General features: G+C 42.5%; 1 protein-coding gene across 1 annotated transcript in view; it reads right to left on the bottom strand.

The window, feature by feature from the left end:
- The window catches only part of CDC73 (cell division cycle 73), a 146313-nt gene that overhangs the window by 95692 nt on the left and 31454 nt on the right, over nt 1–19167 (bottom strand). The gene's annotated exons all lie outside the window — the stretch shown is intronic.

Here is a 19167-nt window from a genome sequence, read left to right on the forward strand (position 1 = left end):
CTATTTTCAGCAAATGTAGTCTAAGAAATGTCTTTCTGTTGAATTACTTTGTCCAGTGAGTCCTTCGGGAGAAGGGCGGTATACAAATAATAATAATAATAATAATAATAATAATAATAATAATAATAATAATAATAATAATAATAATTTCTTTTCTTTACCATGGACCCCCTTCAAATACCTTTTGTGGCCACAGGCCATCAAGATTTAAGATTTAAATCATTACTTCTCTTCAATGGTTCGCAGACCCGTGGACCACAGGTTGAGAACCACTGACTTAGTGTATTGACTAGGCTAAATTTCTTATATATTTACTGAAAATAGAACATTCCCATGCCCAGCTACATTTAAAATTACTCCCCTACCAAAAAGGATGATATGACAGTGGGGAAAAGTCCTTTTCTGCATGCATATCATATTTTCAGCAAAGCTAAGCCTGTTCAATTTGGGGAAAGATAGTCTTTCTTTCTTTTGAATAAAATAGAATCTACTTCAATCATTTAAAAGGTATGATAAGATAAAGTACAACATTATCAATATGCAATTCTATATTATGAAATAAGTTGATAAACTAAGTATAATGCTTCATTTAAAAACATATATTCTACTCTTCTTCCAAAACCAGAAAAAGGGTCCCAACTTAATATATATATAAACAGGTAAAAGGCAGGAAAAATGTAAGCCTTGAGGGAAAGTTAAAACATTTAACATTTAAAGTGAGGAAAAAAATGTTCTTTTAACTATGCTGAAAGAGAAGCCATATAAATGAAATGCAGTATTCCTTTTAGGAGAAGCTTAAAAATGACAAATTAGCATTTTATAAAAGGCACATATTTAACAAATTTGCATCAGCTCTCAATATGCACTTCTTCTTGAATGGCATATGTACACAACAGATGTCCCCCATTACTGTTAATTCTAAGTAATAATGAACGTATTCAGCAGCTGAGCTCTATAAAAACATTTGTAATATACTAAATGGCTCTATCTTATTTATTATCATTATGAAAACATTAAAGCATAACAAGTAGATACATACTAAAAGTTTATATAAACATCAGGGGATCTCATGTTTGGTAATCTTGACTATTTAGAAATTTGGATTTTTTGTTCTACTTTACATACTTAAGTTTCCAATTTTTCCCCTTCTTCAAAGTTAGGTAAAAAGAAATAAATTGATCATAACATGCTAGGAACATATATCTAAGATTAAATGATTGATAAATATTCATGAGAACTTTTTTGATAATAGTAACACACACACACACACACACATACACACACACACACACACACACACACACACACACACATATATATACACACACACATACATATATATATATACATATATGCTAAATGTTTGTTAAGTATTTTGAATGCACTTGCTTGGTCCCAGACACGGGACAAATCCTATTTCCTGTTTCAGCCTAGCCCAAGGCCATCTACAGGCAGTAGCCATAGCAGTGGCAGCTCATATTTGTGTAAATTTTTTGGCTTGCTAACAAAGAATAAAGGGAGACAGATATGATCAATTTCAAACTTATTTGTTCTCATCAGTCAGCCATACCCTTCTGAGATTCGAACCTGGGCCGACTGCATCTTAAGCAGTTGTTTTAACCCCTAGGCCACAGGCTCTCTCTCTCTCTCTCTGTTAGCTGAGAAGCAAGGGAGATATGTGTTAAATGTTTGTTAAGTATTTTGAATGCACTTGCTTGGTCCCAGACACGGGACAAATCTTATTTCCTGTTTCAGCCTAGCCCAAGGCCATCTACAGGCAGTAGCCACAGCAGTGGCAGCTCATATTTGTGTAAATATACATACATATATACATACAAAAAGAAGAACAAACAGCCACTACCACACACTTCTCCCAGAAGAACGAAGCTGAAGCCACCAGCCTGAGGATGACAGATGAGATTTTGTCAAAACGTTGCTCTTATACCTTCAATTCTACGTGGGGAAAAACCCGAATGACCAAAGATCTACATACAAACACCCGCGAAAACCTCAGAAAACAAACATACATATATACATACATACATAAAATTTGTTGTGCCAAAATGTAAAGTTCTTACTAAGCCAAAAGTAAACAAGAATCATGGATTGATGAAGTAATTTCCAAGAGTAGTTGGAATAAATAGCAGTGGCAAAGGAATGAGTAAGCACTGAATTATGAAGCTTACTGTAAAGCAAAAGCTGTGCTTTATTAAACAGATTCCAAAGTAACAAGATACCACATTTTAAACCTCTCTGGGATAATGGAGATACAACTGCTAACTGCATTTATCAAACAAGAAACCATCCTAAGACAAACCTTACTTTCCAGAAGCATTTTTTCTTCCAGTTTAATTACATTTAAATTAATTTAGTGGCACCAATATTAACTGCACAAGGGGCTAACCATTCTAAACAGAAATTTGCTCAAAATGCTACCCCACTCTTAATCTAAATGTTGTTAATGTTCTGAACATTAATTAATTCATTTGTTTGTTTAAGGCTAATGTCAAATTGACTAAAAAAAGGGAAGTAGATGAAATGCATCCAGGAAACCATAGATATTTTTTTTAAAAAAATAAATCTTATCATGGCTCATCTACATTCTGCTTCAAGGCCTGGGAGGACAGCCAGGTTTTTAATGCCTTTCTGAACATCATCAGGAGGGAAGCAATAAAAACAATGCTGTTCGAGAGAATTAATGCCAGAACAGGGAAGACATGCCACTGAGGCCTTTGACACTTTATAATTGAGGAGACCCCCCCAAGTACATCCATTCTGCTCAGCCTTAGTGGATAGCAGACACTATTAGAGAGAGGCGCTACCCAGTGGTGTGATTCAAATACATGAACAATGCGTGGACACTATTTCTGGAAATCCGTTCTGGGCCTGGACCACCATGGCCCACTTCCAGAAGTGGCATCCATGCAGTTCTGGGCCTTGCGAAAAAGGGCTAGGGCTTCAGTCGGTTTGCCAATTTCAACAAAAAATTAGCTACTGGTTCTGTCGAACTGGTGCAAACCGGCTGAAACCCACCACTGGTGCTACCTCAAATAATCAGGCCTTATGCTATAAAGCGTATTATAGGTAGTCCTCAAGTTATAACTGTAATTTGCTGGGGTTGCTGTCACTAAGTATTGCAGTTGGAATAGGATAGAATAGAATAGAATAGCATAGAATAGAATAGAATAGAATAGAATAGAATAGAATAGAATAGAATAGAATAGGAATAATCCAGCCCCCTGCTCAAACAAGAGAACCTATATCTTCTGACAGGTGACTGTCTAGTTTCTTCTTAAAAATTTCCAGTGATGAAGCGCTCTCGATTTCTGGGGGCAAGCTATTCCACTGTTTTTTTTAAAAAAACATTTTATTGATTTTCTCTTTTTACAGCTGCATATTTAAAAAGCAACATAATGACTGGGTTAATCAATAGTTCAATAGTATACATAAATCTTTAGTATAAATCTCATGTTACAACATCAGATATTTCCTCTTTTTTCCATTAATAACTGTTATTGTTAGGACCCACCCCAATCTACGTCTTAGGAAAGAAGAACTCTTGGAGACAGGATTGTCCAAGCAGGAACTTTTACTAAAACATGATTGTCAGTGGAAAATCTAGACAGGATCTGGAAACTGTGTTGCAGATTGATACTTTTAAAGTGTCCTGGAGTAAAAACCCCTCCCCTCAGTCCATTTGGTCAGTCCTGGATCAATTAAGGTTCAGGTGTGAAAACCTTCCATGGGAAAAGGGATCTTCCATGCCTTTACGACATTTACTTCCTCCCCTTCAGATTCCAATCGGAGATACAAACCAGAATCTCTTCCCCACCCTTTCTTTGTTCTTCTCAGTTCAAAGGTTCTTTCACTGGTCTTTGATGACGGCCTCCAGGCAGGCTGAATAAACAACCTTGCATCTAATGGATAGGGATGGCCAATTAATATCTTCTCTCCTCCTCCTTGAGAATGGCAGAATCCAGTGAGGGGTGTGAGATTCGGGGGTATACAGATAGGGATTTAGGAATGGGATATACAGGTGAAACTCAAAAAATTAGAATATCGTGCAAAAGTTCATTTATTTTAGTAATGCAACTTAAAAGGGGAAACTAATATATGAGATAGACTCATTACATGCAAAGCAAGATAGTTCAAGCCATGATTTGTCATAATTGTGATGATTATGGTGTACAGGCCATGAAAACCCCAAATCCACAATCTCAGAAAATTAGAATATTATGTGCAATCAATAAAACAAGGAGTGTACATAGAACAATATCGGACCTCTGAAAAGTATAAGCATGCATATGTACTCAGTACTTGGTTTGGGCCCCTTTTGCAGCAATTACTGCCTCAATGCGGCGTGGCATGGAAGCTATCAGCCTGTGGCACTGCTGAGGTATTATGGAACACCAGGATGCTACAATAGTGGCCTTCAGCTCTTCTGCATTGTTCGATCTCATGTCTCATCTTTCTCTTGGCAATGCCCCATAGATTCTGTATGGGGTTCAGGTCAGGCGAGTTTGCTGGCCAATCAAGCATAGTAATCCCAGTCATTGAAAAAGGTTTTGGTGCTTTTGGCAGTGTGGGCAGGTGCCAAGTCCTGCTGGAAAATGAAGTCAGCATTCCCATAAAGCTCGTCTGTGGAAGGAAGCATGAAGTGCTCCAAAATCTCCTGGTAGACGGCTGCGTTGACCCTGGACTTAATGAAGCACAGTGGACCAACACCAGCAGATGACATGGCTCCCCAAATCAACCCAGACTGTGGAAACTTCACACTGGACTTCAAGCATCTTGCAGTGTGCGCCTCTCCATTCTTCCTCCAGACTCTGGGTCCTTGGTTTCCAAATGAGATGCAAAAGTTACTTTCATCAGAAGAGGACTTTGGACCACTGATCAACAGACCAGGTCTGTTTTTCTTTAGCCCAAGTAAGACGATTCTGACGTTGTTTGTTGTTCAGGAGCGGCTTGACAAGAGGAATAGGACATTTGAAGCCCATGTCCAGGATCCGTCTGTGTATGGTGGCTCTTGATGCACTGACTCCAGCCTCAGTCCACTCCTTGTGAAAGTCCCCAACACTTTTGAATGGCCTTTTCCTGACAATCCTCTCCAGGCTGCGGTCATCCCTGCTGCTTGCGCACCTTTTTCTTCCATACTTTTCCCTTCCACATAACTTTCTATTAATGTGCTTTGATACAGCACTTTGGGAACATCCAACTTCTTTTGCAATCACCTTTTGAGTCTTTCCCTCCTTATGGAGGGTGTCAATGATGGTTTTCTGCACAACTGTCAGGTCATCAGTCTTCTCCATGATTGTGATTCCTACTGAACCAGACTGAGAGAACATTTAAAGGCTCAGGAACCCTTTGCAGGTGTTATGGCTTAATTAGCTGATTAGAGTGGGACACTTTGAGCCTAGAATATTTCACCTTTTCACAATATTCTAATTTTCTGAGATAGTGGATTTGGGGTTTTCATGAGCTATAAGCCATAATCATCACAATTACAACAAATCATAGCTTGAACTATCTTGCTTTGCATGTTATGAGTCTATCTCATATATTAGTTTCCCCTTTTAAGTTGCATTACTGAAATAAATGAACTTTTGCATGATATTCTAATTTTTCGAGTTTCACCTGTAAATGGATTCTGACAGTTATCTCATATCAGCTGCCTGCAATCATTGCAGGTTCGCATCCCACCAGGCTCAAGGTTGACTCAGCCTTCCGTCCTTCCGAGGTGGGTAAAATGAGGACCCAGATTGTTGGGGGCAATTAAGCTGACTTTGTAATAATGCCGCTTGGGGGGTGTATGAAAGCCCTAATAAGCAGGCATATACATAGAATGAAGGCTACTGCTAAGCTTGTAAGCCGCCCTGAGTCTTTGGAGAAGGGCAGAATATAAATGGAATTAAAATAAAAATAAAATAAATATTAGGCTAATACAATTCTTATTGTTATCATCTAAATAAAAACATCTTTGTTACAGTTATCAATAATTTTTAGCTTATACATATCTTAATTGCATTTGCACTTAATCCTTGTATACAATCAATGTCCTGTTATTGCTTTTTTTCCAGGCTTTAATTTCCCATCAATATTCAAAGTAAATTTATGATTTCCAAGTATTATATGTTTAGGTGATCAAAAGTTTCCCTTATCTCAACTTCTCCATTTTTTCCTTTTCATACTAAAGTCTAATATTCTGGTTACATATATTATCTATTTGATTATAATATTGCTGTTTTCTAAAAGTTATCGATTTTCCACCATTTTCAATTGTCTAATTGATAGTATCCCCTAAGAAATCAAAAACATTAGAAGTGTTGTCTGGGTTAACCAATAATTCAGTAATATACATAATTTTTTAGTTTAAGTCTAATATTAGAACATCAAATACTTCCTCTCTCTTTCCAATAATATCTGTTATCTCATATTGGGCAAACACAATTCTTATTTTCAACTAAGTAGAAACACCTTTGTTACATTTATCAATATTTTTAGCCTATACATACAGTATCTTGATTGTGCTTGCACTTAATGTCCTTGTATAAACAATATCCTCTTATTGCTTCCCCTGCCAAACTTTAATTTCCCACCAATATTCAAGAAAACACTATTATTTATGATTTCCAAGTACTTTATATTTAGGTGACCAAAAGCTTCCCTTATCTTAACTTCTTCACTTCTCCCTTTTTCCTTTTCATACCAAAGTCTAATATCTTATCTATTTAATTATAATGTTACTCTATTTTCTAAAAGTTATCTATTCCACTGGTAGATAATAATAATAATAATAAATAATAAATAATAATAATAATAATAATAATAATAATAATAATAATAATAATAATAATAATAATCAACCTTTATTGTCAAAGTACAACATGTGTACATTGAGATTAGCTGAGCCTCCCCCCATGCTCTCTCCCCACAACAAACAGTGACAACAAACCCTCCATCCTACCACACCATGTGAAGCAACTACACCACACACTGGCCTCCCAAGTCAATTCTGCGTAAGTTCACAGAGATATCCCATTCAAAAGCCTAACAGCCTACGGATAAAAGCTGTTTTTCAGCCTGTTGGTACGGCTGGCTATACTCCTATATCTCCTACCCGATGGTAGGAGAGTAAAGAGATACCATCCAGGGTGTGAGTCATCCCTGAGAATCTTCCTCAGTCTTCCAAGGCAACGAGCCCTGGCGATGTCATCCAGTAGTGTCAGGGAACAGCCCACAATGTCTTGCGCTGTGCTCACTACCCTCTGCAATACTTTCCTGTCCGCGGCTGTCAGACCAGCATACCAAACCACAATAACCATACGAGAGGACGCTCTCTATAGTAGACCGGTAAAAGAGGGTCATTAGCCGTTGTTCTACCCTGTTCTTCTGCAAGACCCTAAGAAAGTGAAGCCTCTGTTGGGCCTTTCTAGCCACCTGGGTTGTGTTAACTTTCCAGGTCAGATCTTCACAGAGGTAGACTCCCAGAAATTTAAAGGAGGAAACTCTCTCCACACAGTCCTCCCAGATGTAAAGTGGGGCAGGTTCCTCCTTTTTCCTCTGGAAGTCTAACACCATCTCTTTCGTCTTGCCGATGTTTAGGTGCAAGTTGTTGTTACTACACCATATGGATAGTTTTTGTACCTCCGCCCTATATGCTGTCTCATCCCCACCTGTAATAAGACCCACCACAGTTGTATCATCTGCGAACTTGATTATCGCAGTGGATGGGTCAGATGATACACAATCATAAGTGTATAAAGAGTACAGGTAGGGGCTAAGCACACAGCCCTGTGGTGTGCCGGTGCAAAGCTTCAGGGGGGTGGACAAAGCAGACCCGACCCTCACTGTTTGTAACCGATCCCTAAGAAAGTCTTGAATCCAATCGCAGATGGCGGGAGAGAATTTCAAGTCAGTCAGCTTCTCGATGAGAATGCTCGGCAAAATGGTGTTGAAAGCCGAGCTGTAGTCAACAAAAAGCATCCTGACATAACTTCCAGGTCTCTCGAGATGACTTGCCACAGAGTGTAAAGCAGTAGCTATGGCATCATTTCTCGACCTATTTCCCCTGTAGGTAAATTGATGTTTATCAAAGTCCAGTGGGAGGCATGACCTAAGATGTTGGAGAACCAATCTTTCGAAGCATTTCATGACTACAGACGTTAATGCAATAGGTCTGTAGTCATTCAGGCACTCAACTGCAGTTTTCTTGGGGACTGGGACAATGGTAGTTGCTTTCAAGCACGATGGTACACATGCCGTTTGCAAGGAGATGTTAAAAATCCTTGTCAGGACCCCTGCTAATTAATCAGCACAATTCCTGACGACTATCCTCACTGTCAGGAAGTTTCTCCTTAATTCCAGGTCGCTTCTCTCTTTGATCAGTTTCCAATCATTGTTTCTTGTCCTTCCCTCTGGTGCTCTGGTGAACAACCTGACCCCCTCTACCTTGTGGCACCCCCTCAGATATTGGAATAATGTGTGACATCACATGACCACATCACTTAGCAATGGCAATCCAGCCAGTACTGGCTGTTGTCATTACCTAAGATGTGCAGCTCATTAAGGGAACAGCAGAGAGTGTCTCAGGAAAGGAGTACTAAAATAACACAGGGTTTGGGGTATTGATGGTAAAGGCCCTGTGAGGTCCAGCAAAGGGCATGCATGAGTTGGAAGAGTGTGTGCTTTGTACAGTGCAAACTCAGAAAGTCTGGGAAACTAGGGAGCAGAGTACATGCTGTAGCAGAAAGGCCAGGGAAAGAGGGCGTAAGCAATGTATGTGTGAACAGGGGAGACCAGATAAAGAGGATGCAATGTGTGTGATTGCAGGGAGCAATGGAACATGGATGTGTATGTGTGTGGGTGCATGCATCTGAGTGCAGCCAGGCTGAGGAAAAGGGCTAGGGATGCTTGCAAGTGCAGAAAGGCTGAGGAAAGCCAAACCTAGTACCCAAGTACCTAGGTAGGCACTTCTCTAATAACAGAACTACCCCCATTCATTCTTCCCGACTCATTCTTTAAAAAATCTAGAAGCTTCAATAACTTGCAACAATCAACAATTTGTTTTAATAGCTTGAAGTTTACTGTTGATTACTCTACAGTTCTCTACAGTTTACATACTTTTTTGTTTGCTGTCAAAATCAGAAAAAAGACATCACATAGCCATTAATTAGAAATCATTAAAACATTGTTAGCTTTTCCTAGATTTGCTATAAATTTGAGAGCATACCAAATAGTTGCCTTTTCAGATATCACAGGACACTAATTTGGATTGGGAACTGCTTCTTTTCTTATGAGCGCTTTTTAGGGATTCTACTAAAATAAGGCCTACAATTGTTTGTCTTTGTGAGATTTAAGCATTAGCGATTGGAGATGAACAATATTTTATAGAACTGAAATGCCTTCTCAAAAAGTGGGATGAAAACTACTAATTGCTAGGAAAGGGGAGAAATCATGAAAAACTACCCAGTGTAATTCTTACAATCTGTTACCTTTAGGATGCTCAGAGAAGGGATATTTCATTTAATTCATTCCCCAAGCAAACCCTTCATTCTCACAATCTAAAGGGCCTTTTAAAGTTTCAGAAACAGCTTATAAAATATTCCAAGTATCTTTGGGGAAGGGACAAAAGGAAAAAAAATAAACAAATTTCTTTCTGTGATAGTTAACATTTTGATATTCAAAATCTGAATACTTCAAGAGTCTTTTGTCAGTGCATGTGGTAATTTCTAGTTGCAAAAAATGTTTCTTGGATCTCTCCTGGAAATCACAGTATGACATGAGATTCTAAATGACAACAGAGAGACCAGCATTAAATGTGAATCACTTCCACTGTGTTTTTTTTACTTTCTCGCAGAATGCTACTCTTAGAAATGCTTTCCTACTTGCAAGATGTGTATATTATTGTCACCAAAGGAAAAACAGAAGCTTCATGCTTATAGTACATCAAATATAACTCTTGATTCCAGCTATCACTTGTAAAATAATACGCAAACTGAACTTTTACTTCAATGACAATGATGCATTTATTTCACAGGCTATGTAAAATCAAAACTCTATAATTTTTAGTAAGGATTTTGATTACAACAGTAAAAATTAATGTAAATTAAACTCAAAAAATCAAAGAAAATAGTATGAAAGAATAAAAAGTAGAAGCAAAAAAGAAATAAGAAAATAAATATATAAAGAAGTAAAGAAAAAAGGGAGGTTAAGAGACAAACTAGGCAAACTAGGCAAACTTGGTGGAGCAGTGGGCTAATGCCTCCTTAAGTAACACCAGCTGCCTGCAATTAGTGCAGGTTCGAGTCCCACCAGGCTCAAGGTTGACTCAGCCTTCCATCCTTCCGAGGTAGGTAAAATGAGGACCCAGATTGTTGGGGGCAATTAAGCTGACTTTGTAATAATGCCGCTTGGGGTGTGTGTGAAAGCCCTAACAAGCAGGCATATACATAGAATGAAGGCTACTGCTAAGCTTGTAAGCCGCCCTGAGTCTTCGGAGAAGGGCGGGATATAAATGGAATTAAAATAAAAATAAATAAAAAATCATAAACACTGTAAGTGTTTAAGATACCATTGTATCCTAAACGTAAGAATTTTTTTTAAAAAAAAATCTTCCAGAAATGGGCACCTTTTCCCCATCCCTTTTTAAACATTACCCTTAGCATATAACATAAAACCTCCACGTAATGTTCCAGCCAAAGGAAATAGCGTATTCTAGTCTACAACTGGACTGAATATTGGATATAAAAGACTTTTTCAAGAGCACAAAACAGCATACCATTTTTATGTCTACTAATCTTATTTAATTTTTAGCTATTGTTGAAATTAAACATTCATCCATTCAATAAACAAAGCCTGATTTAAATTTTCTGGATGAAGAGTTCTCTCTAATAAATTTCTTCAGGATTACTGTTACTATATGAATGTAGAAGTTGACTGTGATATTTTGCACACAAAGTCCACACCTTATTTAGCATGCATCGTCACATTTAATGTATTATACAGTTGCAAGAAAAAGTATGTGAACCCTTTGGGATTACATGGAGTTTTGCATGAATTGGCCATAAAATGCGCTCTAAACGTCATGTAAGTCACAACAATAGAAAAACACAGTCTGCTTAAAATAATACTACGCAAACATTAGCTGTTGTCATGTTTTAATTGAACATAAGATGGAAACATTCACAGTGCAGGGTGGAAAAAGTATATGAACCCCTAGCCTAATGACTTCTCCAAGAGCTAATTGGAGCCAGGAGTCAGCCAACCTTGACTCCAATCAGTGTGATGATCTTGGATGTGTTGCTGACAGCTGTCCTGCCCTTTAAAAACACACACATGTTTTGGGTTTATTGGTCTCAAGAAGCACTGTCTGATGTGAACCATGCCTCGCAGAAAAGAGCTCTCAGAAGACCTACTATCCAGAATTGTTGACTTGCGTGAAGCTGGAAAGGGTTACAAAAGTATCTCCAAAAGCCTTGATGTTCATGTGTCCACGGTAAGACGACTGTCTACAAATGGAGAAAGTTTAGCACTGTTGCTACTCTCCCTAGGCATGGTCATCCTGTAAAAATGACTGCAAGAGCACAGCGCATAATGCTTAAATGAGGTAAAGAGGAATCCTAGAGTGTCAGCTAAAGACCTACAGAAATCTCTGGCACATGCTAACATTTTTGTTGACACATCTACAATAAGGAAAACATTAAAGAAGAATGAAGTAAATGGGAGGACACCACGGAGGAAGCCACTGCTGTCCCCAAAAAAATATTGCAGCACGTTTGAAGTTTGCAAAAGAGCACCTGGATGTTCCACAGCACTACTGGCAAAATATACTGTGGACAGATGAAACCAAAATTGAGTTGTTTGGGAAAAACACACAACACTATGTGTGGAGAAAAAAGGTACAGCACACCAACATCAAAACCTCATCCCCACTGTAAAACATGGCAGAGGTAGCTGTTCTGTACCAGCCTGCTACCGGCCTTGCAAAAAAGGCAACCTCTTTACAGACGGCAAAAGGCTGGAATACGTCTGCCAAATTTATTACAAAAACAAACAAAACATGAAACAAGATACCGGAGCTTTGAAACACTATCGGAGCGGTTGCTTTCAGCAAACCAGCCCTCCCCCAAACATTCCCTTTATAAAGAGTTCAGGGCGTGGCCTCTTTGCCTCCTTCCGAGAAGTCCCACAGCCTTCCTCTGCTTGCTCCTACTTGACTGCCTCCTGCGTCGGGCGTCCTTGAACAGGGCCAGCTGTGGGTCATCTTCATCCACACTGTCAGGCTCACACAGCTGGGTCTCCACCAGGTAGGAGGGGCTTGGCTGGGGGCTCTGCGGAGCCTCAAAGCCATTATCACCAAGTTCTTCAACACCCCCCTCCTCCCCCTCATCTGAGTCATCCGACCCAACTGCCGAACCCACAGGCTGACCCTGAATCACAACACTATCCCGCACCGCAGGGCCCTTCCCCCGGGGCTGCCGATCCGGATGCGGTCGGGATGGGAATTGTTCATGAAAAGCAGTCACCAACGCAGGGGCATGAACGGCGGTCGCATCTTCCCAGGTGAAGTCCTCTGGTCCGTAACCTTTCCATTCAATCAGGTACTGGAAACGACCTTTCAGCCAACGGGAATCCCTGATGCTGGTGACCTCGTACTCGGGGGTGCTGCCTCCATCACGAGGTCCTGATGGGGGAGGTTCCGCTTGGCGGAGTGGACAAGCCGGTTGCTCGGGGACCAACAGAGACCAATGAAAGACTGGGTGCACGCGCAGGGAACGTGGCAGAGTTAAGCGATAGGCGACCGGATTGATGACAGCCTCGACTGGGAACGGTCCTAAATATTGGTGATCTAACTTTCTCACTGGCCGTGTTGACGGTAGGTTCCTGGTGGACAACCAGACCCGATCCCCCACCAATAGTGGAGGCGTATCCCGTCTTGACCGATCAGCAAACCTTTTGTAATCGGCCTTGGCCTTCTCTAACTGACGTCGCACCAATCGATGGATTGCCTGTAACTCTGCCATGAAGTCGTTCGCTGCCGGCTCCGGTGAGTCCACGGGAGAAAGGGGGAAAAACCGGGGGTGATATCCCACATTGGCCAAGAACGGTGTCATCTGTGTGGAGGTGTGCTGCGAATTGTTAAATGCAAACTCAGCTATGGCCAGATAGTCCACCCAATTGTTTTGCTGCAGATTGACGTAGCAGCGCAGATATTGTTCCAGGATACTGATGACCTTCTCGTTTCCCCCGTCAGTTTGAGGATGATGCGCGGACGAGAGGCAAAACTTGATATCCAACGCATGCATCAACTCCTGCCAGAAGCGGGCTGTAAACTGGGCCCCCCTATCAGAGACGACTCTATCAGGGAGGCCGTGCAGCCGAAACACCTGCTGAATGAACATACGACTAGTGGCGCAGGCTGACGGTAAGCCGCGACAGGGGATGAAGTGCGCCATCTTGGTCAGCATGTCCACCACCATATACACTGTTGTAAAACCAGAGGATGGGGGTAAATCCGTCAGAAAGTCCATGGACACAGCCCCCCAGGGTCTTTTGGGTGTTGGCAAGGGCTGCAGTAATCCAGGCGGGGCCCCTGTCGCTGACTTGGCCTGCCTGCATGGGATGCAGGAGGTGACATAGGACTGGACGTCGTGTTGGAATCGGGGCCACCAGAAGGTACGGGAGACCAGGTTCAGGGTCTTGAACAGGCCAAAATGCCCCGCTGCTGGGTTATTCTGACAATGGCTGAGGATGAGTCCCCTGAGTGGCCCTCTCGGAACATAGAGCCGGTCACGATAATACAAGAGTCCATCCGTGACCGTCCAAGGAGAATCTGGCCCCACCTCCTCCTTCCGCTGAGCCACCCACACCTCCTGCTGCTGTGCCTCCCGGATCCGAGCCCGTATATCAACTGGCTCCCGTACCGCAGCAAAAGACTCGACGGGGATCACTTTCCTGGGCAGAAGCTTGTCTTCCACTCGGGAATATTCAGGCTTCCTGGACAGAGCATCCGCTCTTTGATTGTGCCCGCTAGGTATGTACCGAACCCGGAAGTCAAACCTCGCAAAGAAAAGAGACCACCGGATCTGGCGTTGGTTCAATTTCCGAGCGGTCTGCAGGCTTTCCAGATTCTTATGGTCCGTCCGGACCTCGATTTGATGCCGCGCTCCCTCCAGATGATGCCTCCAGGCCTCGGCCGCGTTGATGGCCAGCAGCTCCTTCTCCCAGATTGTATAATTGCGCTCCGAAGGGTTCAGTTTTTGTGAATGATACGCGCAAGGGAAGAGGGTACCGCTGGGCGTCATTGCCTGGAGTAACACCGCCCCAATGGCAATGTCGGAGGCGTCCGCCTCCACGACAAACGGCTGTTGCGGGTCAGGATGCTTCAAGATGGGCTCCTTCATGAAGGCTTCCTTCAAAGTCTGGAAAGCCTGTTGTTCTGGTGCGTTCCACTGGAACCGAGTCTTCTTCTGCAGGAGCCGGGTGAGGGGGGCTGTCAAGGCAGCAAACCCAGGGATGAAAGTTCGGTAATAGTTGGCAAATCCAAGAAGTCGCTGAACATCCTTCACGCGACGCGGGGGTTGCCAACTCTGCAAAGACTCAACCTTACTCGGCTCCATGGCAATGCCCTCAGGAGAAATGCGGTGACCCAGGAAATCGATGGTCACCCGGTAGAACTGGCACTTCTCCAACTTGGCAAACAGCCGATGTTCTCGGAGTCGCTGCAGGACCTGATGGAGATGCTGATGGTGCACCTCACGTGACGGGGAGTAGATCAGGATGTCGTCCAAGTAGATCACGACAAACTGATCCAACAAATCCCGGAAAATGTCATTCATGAAATGCTGAAACACAGCGGGGGCGTTGGTCAGACCAAACGGCATCACCGTGTACTCAAAATGTCCATAGCGAGTACCAAACGCCGTCTTCCACTCATCACCCAGCCGAACCCTGACGAGGTTGTAAGCTCCACGCAGGTCCAGTTTCGTGAAGATCTTAGCCTCCCGGAGTCGGTCCAAGAGTTCGGGGATGAGGGGCAGCGGGTAACGGTTGCGCACCGTGATGGTGTTGAGTTTTCTGTAATCGTAGCAAAGCCGTAATTCGCCTGACTTCTTTTTGACAAAGAGCATGGGTGCAGACACTGGCGAGGATGAGGGCCGGATGAAACCGCAAGCCAAATTCTTCTCCAGAAAGTCCCGCAATGCAGCCAACTCGGGGTGCGACATGGAGTACAAACGCCCCACTGGGAGAGGCGCATCAGGGACTAAATCAATGGGGCAGTCATAGGGCCTGTGTGGGGGTAATTGATCCGCCTCTGTCTCGCTGAACACATCAGCAAAGTCGGACAGTTCGGGAGGCAAGGAAACCCCTGGGAAACCCTCCACCTGGCCGGCACAAATATGGCGGGAGTGGTCCACGCACTGCAAGCTTGGGAAGGTGACCAAGTTCTGTGACCAATAGATCTGTGGGTCATGCGCCCGGAGCCACGCCAGTCCCAAGACCACGGGGAAGTGCAGGTCTGAGGTGATATAGAACTGGATGGCCTCCACATGGGAACTGATGGCCATACATAATGGTTGCGTGGCGGCCGTAATAAGCCCAGACAGGAGCACTCGACCATCGATAGTCTCCACTAACATGGGCGGATCCACCGGGCATTGGGGAACAGCCCATTTGGCCACAAATGCTGAGTCCATAAAATTTGTGGTGGCCCCAGAGTCAATTAAGGCATGGACTGGAATCCCCTCTGGCTTGCCAGGAAGGATCAGACATGCCTCCAATATCAGATGCCGTGGAGGTCCACAGGCAGCATCGGAAAGACGTCGCACAGTGTTGTGGGACGCCCGATCTATCACACCGTCTAGATCGGGCTCGGGGCGTTTCCCGACAGAAAAGTAGGGGACTTTCTCGGGGCAGAGTCGATCACTGATGCCCGCTGTCGCTTCTTTGGGCAAAAAGCAGCCAAATGTCCAGGGTCCCCACAGTAAAAACACAACCCCCCGATCGTCGTCTGTTCATTTCAGTCACCGATAGACGAGACCTGGCGGCACCCCGCTCCATTGGCTCCTCCCTTTGAACTGGGGGCTCACGCACAACAGGGGCGGCAGGGGTCTGTGGGGTGGCACGGCGACTCCTTCGCTGCTGCAACCGAGCATCGATCCGCAGGCAGAGATGGATCAGCCCATTCAGGTCTGAGGTAATATCCACACGGGCCAGCTCATCCAACATCTCCTCCGACAATCCATCCTGGAAGGCATCCACGAGCGCAGCCTCATTCCAGGCGGAATCCTGGCTAAGCAGCCGGAAATCGCTGATATAGCCCTGTAGGGGGCGTTGACCCAGCCTCAGAGCTTTCAGACGTCGAGTAGCAGTCTGCGTCTTAATAGGGTCCTCATACATCAGACGCATATGATCACAAAACCCCACAAAGTTGTCCAACAATGGGCTAGGTTTTTAGCCAGCAGAGGCGTGCCCCAACGAGCTGCATCACCCGAAAGAAGGCTTAACACAAACCCCACCTTATCCTGGTCAGTGGGGAAATCAGCTGCTCTCACGCTGATAAAGAGCTGGCATTGTCCCAGGAAAGCAGGAAACAGTTCTGGAGTGCCTGTAAATTTATCCGGCATTGCAACTTGGCATTTTCTCCTGGGTGGGGGTGATGGTGGGGGTGCAGCATGAACCTGAGCTTGCAGTTGAGCCACCTGAGCTGCCAGCAAAGTGAGTTGCTGGGTGAGCTGGGCATTCTCAGCACGTAGCTGCTCCATAATATTAGTAAGGGGTGGGAGGCTGAAAGCAAACTGTTCTGTACCAGTCTGCTACTGGCCTTGCAGAAAAGGCAATCCCTTTACAGACGGCAAAAGGCTGGAATACGTCTGCCAAATTTATTACAAAAACAAACAAAACATGAAACAAGATACCGGAGCTTTGAAACACTATCGGAGCGGTTGCTTTCAGCAAACCAGCCCTCCCCCAAACATTCCCTTTATAAAGAGTTCAGGGCGTGGCCTCTCTTTGCCTCCTTCCGAGAAGTCCCACAGCCTTCCTCTGCTTGCTCCTACTTGACTGCCTCCTGCGTCGGGCGTCCTTGAACAGGGCCAGCTGTGGGTCATCTTCATCCACACTGTCAGGCTCACACAGCTGGGTCTCCACCAGATAGGAGGGGCCTGGCTGGGGGCTCTGCGGAGCCTCAAAGCCAGCATCAGCAAGTTCTTCAACACCCCCCTCCTCCCCCTCATCTGAGTCATCCGACCCAACTGCCGAACCCACAGGCTGACCCTGAATCACAACAGTAGCATCATGTTTTGGGGCTGCTTTGCTGCCTCAGGGCCTGGACAGATTGTTGTCATTGATGGGAAAATGAATTCCAGAGTTTATCAGGACATGTTGCAGGAAAACGTACGACCATCTGTCCGCCAACTGAAACTCTGCAGAGGATGGGTGATGCAACAGGACAATGACCCAAAGCATACAAGTAATTCAACAAAACAATGGCTTCAACAAAACAGAATACGCCTTCTGGAGTGGCCCAGTCAGAGTCCTGACCTCAACCCGATTGAAATGCTGTGGCATGACCTTAAAAGAGTGATTCACACCAGACATCCCATGAATATTGCTACACTGAAACAGTTTTATGAAGAGGAGTGGTCCAAAATTACTCCAGATCTGCAACTACAGGAAACGTTTGGTTGAGGTTATTGCTACCAAAGGAGGGTCAACCAGTTATTAAGTCCAAAGGTTCACTTTTTCCACCCTACACTGTGAATGTTTCCATCTTATGTTCAATTAAAACATGACAACAGCTAATGTTTGTGTAGTATTATTTTAAGCAGACTGTGTTTTTCTATTGTTGTGACTTACATGATGTTTAGAGTGCATTTTATGGCCAATTAATGCAAAACTCCACGTAATCCCAAAGGGTTCACATACTTTTTCTTGCAACTGTATTTTATATTAAAAAGTGCTCAATGTGAAATAAAAAATGAGTTAATTTCATAAGCACTGTACCTAAAAAAATCAGGAAGATACTGCACAGAAATTAATGCTCATTTTCTTTTCATTTACTGTATACAATTAAGACTTATTTTTAGTAACAGTAGAACTTTATCTGGTCAAAAGTGAGGCTGGCTGAAAATAATGGGAAATTTTCTATTAAATGTTCTTAAAGCCAAAAGCTTATTTTTAAAGCCACTTGAGTTCAAGTGATGGATTGAAAATATAAAGGATTCCTTGAATTTCTAGTTAGGTAATTAATTCTTTTTACAAATGGAAATGAAAGTGGTAATTAAAAATATCTTTCATTCAGAAAAATGCTTGAATGCTCATTCCTTTCTATAATGATAACAGAAGTTTAAAACATTTAAATAGTATTAATTTATGTAAAATTGTTAAGCAGTGATCAGAAATACAAAAGCATAGTACAGTTGGTAGAAGAGCTCTGATTTTGCAAACACTCAGTAAGCTTTGTAGTTTGATCCTATGCATATTTATTCAAATGAATTTTGAGAATTAAATCCATCCACCTAAAACACAACTATTTTGAAAATAGGTTTTTTGTTTATTGGTCTATTTTTGTAACTTATTTTTTTTAATCAACAGGGTAATTTAAGACCTTATAACTGACTTTGCAGAAGCAGATTGTGATACCTCTTCTCTGTAAGGCAGATACTCCTATCCTGAAAAGTACAACACAGCCCTGAAATACTGAGTATTAATCGCAATCCCAGTGAACAAACGTCAGCTTCATTCAATCAGTGTGCTTTAACTGTTTCAGAAATCAACTGGTATTTATAGTTCAAATGACTGAAAGACAAAGCTACAAAAATCTGGCAATAAAGACAAGAAAACTTTATAGTAACTGACTGGATTTTTGCAGTTCAAATCTGATAGCTCTATTGAATGGTAAAAATGATTTAGATGAATTATTTTAAACTTACTTTTTCTATGTGGTATTTTAAATCACCTTGAAATAAATGTTCATACAAAATGTTAATGTGAAATGTATGAAACTTAAACATATACAGAAATTTATAATCTGAATGAGTTGGCAGCAGGAACAGACTTAGTACTTTAAAATGTTGGAATTACAATAATCACATATGAGTTATATTGCTGGTTAAAAATCTTCACAAATATGTAACAAGACTACCATCTAGTGGTCTGATAGAAAAT

This window comes from Vipera ursinii, assembly GCF_947247035.1.
Source record: "Vipera ursinii genome assembly, chromosome: 3".
NCBI classification, from domain to species: Eukaryota; Metazoa; Chordata; class Lepidosauria; order Squamata; family Viperidae; genus Vipera; species Vipera ursinii.